Source organism: Triticum aestivum, chromosome 3A (genome assembly GCF_018294505.1).
Source record: "Triticum aestivum cultivar Chinese Spring chromosome 3A, IWGSC CS RefSeq v2.1, whole genome shotgun sequence".
Lineage (NCBI taxonomy): Eukaryota > Viridiplantae > Streptophyta > Magnoliopsida > Poales > Poaceae > Triticum > Triticum aestivum.
Genome location: NC_057800.1, coordinates 354708897 through 354714944, shown reverse-complemented (window position 1 = coordinate 354714944; position 6048 = coordinate 354708897). Strand labels below are relative to the sequence as shown.

At 41.0% G+C, this 6048-nt stretch overlaps 1 long non-coding RNA gene across 1 annotated transcript; it reads left to right on the top strand.

Annotated features, from left to right (window-relative positions):
- The first annotated feature begins 343 nt into the window (after positions 1–343).
- LOC123058329 (uncharacterized) lies at positions 344–3423 on the top strand. The gene is made up of 2 exons (XR_006427149.1): positions 344–3031; positions 3112–3423. It is a non-coding gene; the product is annotated as an uncharacterized lncRNA (long non-coding RNA).
- Positions 3424–6048: the final 2625 nt, after the last annotated feature.

Genomic DNA, 6048 nt, shown 5'->3' with positions numbered 1-6048 from the left:
CGAGGGATGTCATCGAGCTAAACGTGTGCTGAACTCGGGGGTGTCGTACATTCGATACTTGATTAGTTCTATCGTGAAGACGTTCAACTACATCAACTGCGTTAACCTAACGCTTCCACTTTCGATCTATGAGGGTACGTGGACACACTCACCCCCTCTTGTTGCTATGCATCTCCTATATAGATCTTGCGTGATCGTAGGAAAATTTTGAAATTTCATGCTACGTTCCCCAACATATTTACTCATCAATCGATCACATCAGAGCCATGAGACGGCAAGATCGAGGTTTAGGTCTAGGTTGATGTCGAGGTGGAGCCACGGCTTGATGGAGCAGTGCCCTTGTCAGTGGTCATGTCTGAGCCATTCGCGTCGCTGCTCGCAGCCGTGGCCTCCTCCTCCCAACGGTCACTCGACAACATCAGGCAGCACCCGCCGCAGACTGCCCACTCCTCGATTTGGCTATGTTGGTGAGAGAGCCCAACAGGTGTATTCCCAACCATATCCCACCTTACGTGGCGAAAGCAGAGATCAGAATTATCCTATCGAGTAATCCCAGCGGACAACCTCGCCGACCCCCGCAATCGCTAGAATCACGGCAAGGAGCAGGCTGACCCGTGCCACTGTAAAGCGAGGAGTTGTGCCAACCCCTTTTTCAACCGAGCTCAGCCAGCCACGCTCCCTTCCTGATCTTCCAAATTTCGCTTCAATGCGGTCCAAAGAAAAGGTGAGAAAGATATGAGATTCTTTTATGCCGCATCATTGGAAGATTTCATCCAAAATTTGTCGTGTGTTGTAGAATTGCGAGTATCTAGCATTTGATAAGGTGAGAATACTGTACTTTGTTTTCCTGAACATGTCGTGTTCAGAAATTTTGCCATGGTATTTTGGACAGAGTCCTCGCTGTTGTAGTTCAGTTAGAAACAAGCAACTACTTGTGCTTGCTTAACTCTTGGTTAATCACAACAATAACCTACAAAAGAAATAATTAGGTTACCATGGGTTTCACGTTTTATCCACTGATTATTGTGTTAGAGGATGTTGACAGGCAAACAACGGTGATAGCAAAATAATTCTTAGGATAATATAGCGGAAGGAACAAAGAATCAAGTACAGTACAAAGGTAATGTTGTATACTTCACGCTCTTATGGCGAAAACACGGGGACCGATTAATTCATCTACTCATCAAGCCATCATATTTCCATTCAGTTTGATGAGGCATATAGCGATTTTATACTAGAGATTTTGATCAAAAAGAATTCATTTTATCTGTAGCGATTGCAGTGTTCATGTATCACATAGTATAAATCGAGAGTTGTTGGCATTCTACATTTTAATAGAATATTTCATATTTCTTTTGGTTTTCTAAATCCCATTTGGCAAAATTAGCATAGCATGTATGGCCTTATATTAGCTATCTTACCTTTGTTGCACCTTTTTTGGTAGAAATCCATGATGGTTGATTAATGACACATATAAACATCCACGTACTTCAAACAATTGGCTTTTAACATGTATATCCTGAAGATGCATCTATATCCCTGTTTTCCACCATGGATAGTTAAACACTGAGAAGTTTATATTGTGACATATAATAATGTAAGGATTTTCTGTAATTTGAAGCCCTCATACTGAGAGGTATGCTATTATGAACTCCCTATCATAGCTACAGCCAGGAACTACATTACGTGAGCACACATGACATGGAGCTAGCCAAATTAGGTCTGTAGTGCAAGACAGCCTTGACGACATTGATGGTGCAAAATCCGTCATATTTCTCCCATCAATTGTTTTGTTTTTGGTGGCTCTTATCCAGTCACAGAAAATAAATGTATGCTTGTTGCTCATTAACAGGCTGGCAGACAAAGAAACTACAAATAATCATCCTAGCTAGCTTCACCATTATTTGCAGCCTCAAGTCCAGCCATAGAAAAAAATATGCTTGCTACTAATTTTTTATAGTGATTGTCTGCGGAATGAAGGAATGATGGGCCGACAACAGTGTGTACATCCATGCTATGCTCGGCAGTGGAGTCGGGGATTTGACACAATTTGGATCGAATTAATTGCTATCTATCCAACAAACTGTCTCTCCAAGGATCTTGGTAATTCTTACCTGGCATCGATTCTCTATGCTTCAGAAAGTGGAATGGAATGACTAATGCCTTGAGGTCTTATTTATTATAATTATAGTCAATGTAGTTCTATTTACAGATTGTGGATATACTCTTTACGTATGGTACATTTAGTTTATTCTCAATACTTTTTTAGCAATCATTTTGGTTAAAGTATCTATACGCCTGCCAAACCCATAGTGCATCTGGGCTTAGTATTGAGAAACAGTATAATGGGGCGAGCTACAAGCCACCACAGTGATTTGAGTTAGTCAGCCCTTGGATCCCACGAACGAACGCCCCAGATCACCTGGTCGTCCCACTGTGCACCCAGTTTTTCTTCGCCCGTAACCTCCCCATCACGCAGACCTCAATGTCTCTGGGCCGCTGCTCCAGGGACTGCTGAGGACGACTTGTCATAAATCAGGCCAAGAAACTTCCACATCACTAGCTTGGGCTTTCCGCCCCTAAGAAAATCTTCTGGGCCTTCTTTGCCGCATGAGCCTACAAGTGTGCCATGCCTGCACGCTGCGGCTTCTCGAAGGGACGACCTCGTTTCAGCTTCTCTCTTTCCATGCGAAAGCGGCAGTAACGTACAGCGCCCAGTTGCCGGTGGCTCTCGCTCCCCCCCCCCAGCGTCCATGACGTCCACTCTCTACAGTCGCGGTCACTCGCATGTTTGATCGAATCACTCAACGACGGGCCGAGAAGAACAAGGTGCTGGTTTCTTCGAGTTGCAGCCTGTACAAAAATTCAAATTTGGTGATTGATTCATATTTTAGTTTTATTATTGCTCTGGCTGCAGCACAGTGTGCAACCACACTGTGTATCCAAAGAAGCGCTTCGCCAAGATTAAGTATTCCATTGGCATGGTGCTTACACATGACGATAGCATCAAGATATTCATCACCCGCCTCAGGTCTGATCTTTCATGTTCATTATTATAAAGATCTTTTGTGTTGCCTGCAAAATATTGCTCATCTATGTTGCGAATTGCAGAGGTGCTGAAGGTCATTGAGGAGAGCTATGTGCGGCTCTAATTCGATAATTCATCTTTCATGACGCAAAGAGTTCAATCCCTTGAGAACGTGACTTATTACCATTGATGGAAACCTCTAAGATTATATATATTTCATTTTTCTGCTCCATCCTTTTTTTATCTTCCTATATCATGAATGTGATGGGACGAAAATGTAGAAAATGAAAGCATTTACATGAGTGCATAAGTTTTGACTTCAATATCTCCAACCACGTTTATCAACGCACTGTAATCCAAATTTTGCAAAATTTAGAGGATGTTTCTATTGTCCATTTTATATTTTCTTAGAATGATCAGGCTCGGCAACGCACGCCTTCATGATCTAGTTTCTCTTAGAGCCTCGGTGCATCTGGGATTAGTATTTCTCTTAGTGAGAATTCATTCTGTTAACAGGTCTGTCTTGCATTGCAATGGACTTGTCCTCGGATCTGATTGTTTGAACAATTTTTCATATTTTAGTGCAGCATCCCACGGTGCTTTTAGTTATTGAGAATTATCAGTTATACTATCTGCATTCAGACCTATCTTTGCAAATAAGAATTTCCATGTTTAATGAATTGTTTTTGTAGCATGCATTCCCGCAGCAACGCGTGGGGTGTCATCTAGTATCATCAAAATATCGAACGAATACCAAGTTCACATGATTACTTATAACTAGACTTCTCCCATGTCCTCAAGAACAAAAGTAACAACTCACAAAACATATTTATGTTCAAGATCAGAGGGCTATTGAAAATCATTAAGGATCTAAACATATAATCTTCCACCAAATAAACCAACTAACATAACTACAAGATGTAATCAATACTACTAGCAACCCACAGGTACCAATCTGAGGTTTTGGGACAAAGATTGAATACAAGAGATGAACTAAGGTTTGAGATGAGATGGTATTGGTGAATATGTTGATGAAGATTGGTCCTCCCATGATGAGAGAATTGTTGATGATGTCAATGGCTTCGATTTCCCCCTCCAGAAGGGAAGTGTCACCAACGGAATCGTTCCGCTGGAGAGAAAAGGTGCTCCTACCGAGGTTCTGCCTCGAGACGGTGGCACTTCATCCCAAAAGTCTTCCTCTAGTAATTCTTTCGCCAATATTTTTTATACATTTCAAAATAATTCTCCACAAATTTTCAAGTCATTTGTAGTTGTGCAGGATAGCTATCTCTATTGTTGCCCTTTCGGGTCCAGAATTCCAGCTGCTGACAATCTCCCTCTTCATGTGGAACTTGCAAATTAAGAGAGAAAAGGCATAAGAATTGCATCATAAAGTGAAATAACAATCCAAAATACAATAAATAACAGTAGGAAAACATGATGCAAAATGGACATGTCAAGATCAAGTGCCAATCGAATGCCCAGTTAGCTCGCATGCTGCATGAGGAGGAACTTAAGTGGTACCAACATTCAAACTCTCAGTTTATCCTGAAGGTGATTCGAGTACAAGATATTTCCATGGTGTCGCCCATGGTAAACACTGGAAGAAACTTATTCATTCCCCACAACAGGAGGAGAGCACGATTGAAGGGCATGGGCAACTTAAGTCTTATATAACTAGTTATTACAAAAATATGTTCGGAACCCCTGAGGAAGGAAACTTCTCGATGGATGAGTCTCGAATAGATGACATCCCGCAAGTTTCTGATGTGTAAAATATCCTTCTATCAACCTCACTTTCTGAGGAGGGAGTTAGAAAGGTGGTTTTCCTAATGGAGCACAACAAAGCACCGGGTCCATATGGTTTTCCCGCTGAGTTCTACCAGAACTTTTGGGATGTCATCAAACATCATCTCCTACTCTTGTTTAGCTACCTTCATGTTAGCCAACTAGAGTTGTTTCACTTAAACTTTGGTGAAATTATTTTATTACCTAAGGTTAATGAGTCTGAAAGGATACAATAGTATCATCCAATCTGCCTCCTTAATGTTAGTTTTAAAATCTTCCCTAAGGTAGCGACAATTAGGCTAAATTCGATTGCTAAACATGTTGTTCGTCCTTCTCAAACTAATTTTATACAAGGATAAAACATCCTAGATGGGGATGTCGTCCTTCATGAAACAGTCCATGAATTGCATCAGAAAAAACCAAATGGCTTGGTTCTTAAAATCGACTTTGAAAAAGCTTATGACAAAGTCAAGTGGTCTTTTCTTCAATAGACTCTCAGAATGAAAGGATTTTCTACAGAGTGGCACGCAATGATCCATAGCTTTGTGACTGGAGGTAGTGTTGCCATTAAAGTTAATGCTGGCTTTGGTCACTATTTTCAAATGAAGAAAGGATTGCAACAAGGTGACACAATATCGCCCATACTATTCAATATAGTGGCGGATATAGCGGTCATGATTGAGCGTGCCAAGGTTGATGGCCAAATTGATGGGATAGTGAATCATCTAGTTGATGGTGGTCTCTCTATCCTTCAATATGCTGAAGATACGATTCTCTTTATGGATCATGACCTCGAGAAAGTAAGAAATCTGAAATTAATTTTATCAGCATTCGAGCAACTCTCAGGGCTTAAGATCAATTTCCATAAAAGTGAATTGGTTTGTTTTGGCGAGGCTCAAGATGAGGTCCACCTGTATGCTAACCTCTTCATATGCCAATTGGGTCAGTTTCTGATCACTTATTTGGGGATACCCATACATTATCCGCAACTCACAAATGCTGAATGGAAACACGTTGAGGAGAGACTACAAAAAAGACTTAGAAGTTGGAAAGGTAAAGTGCTATCTCTGGGTGGAAAGTTGGTCCTCATAAATTCAGTACTAAGTAATATGGTGCTATAAATGATTTCCTTCTTCCAGTTGCCGAAAGGAGTATTACATAGATTGGATTACTTCCGATCGAGATTCTTTCCGCAAGGAGATAGTGAGAGAAAGAAATATCGGCTGGCTAAA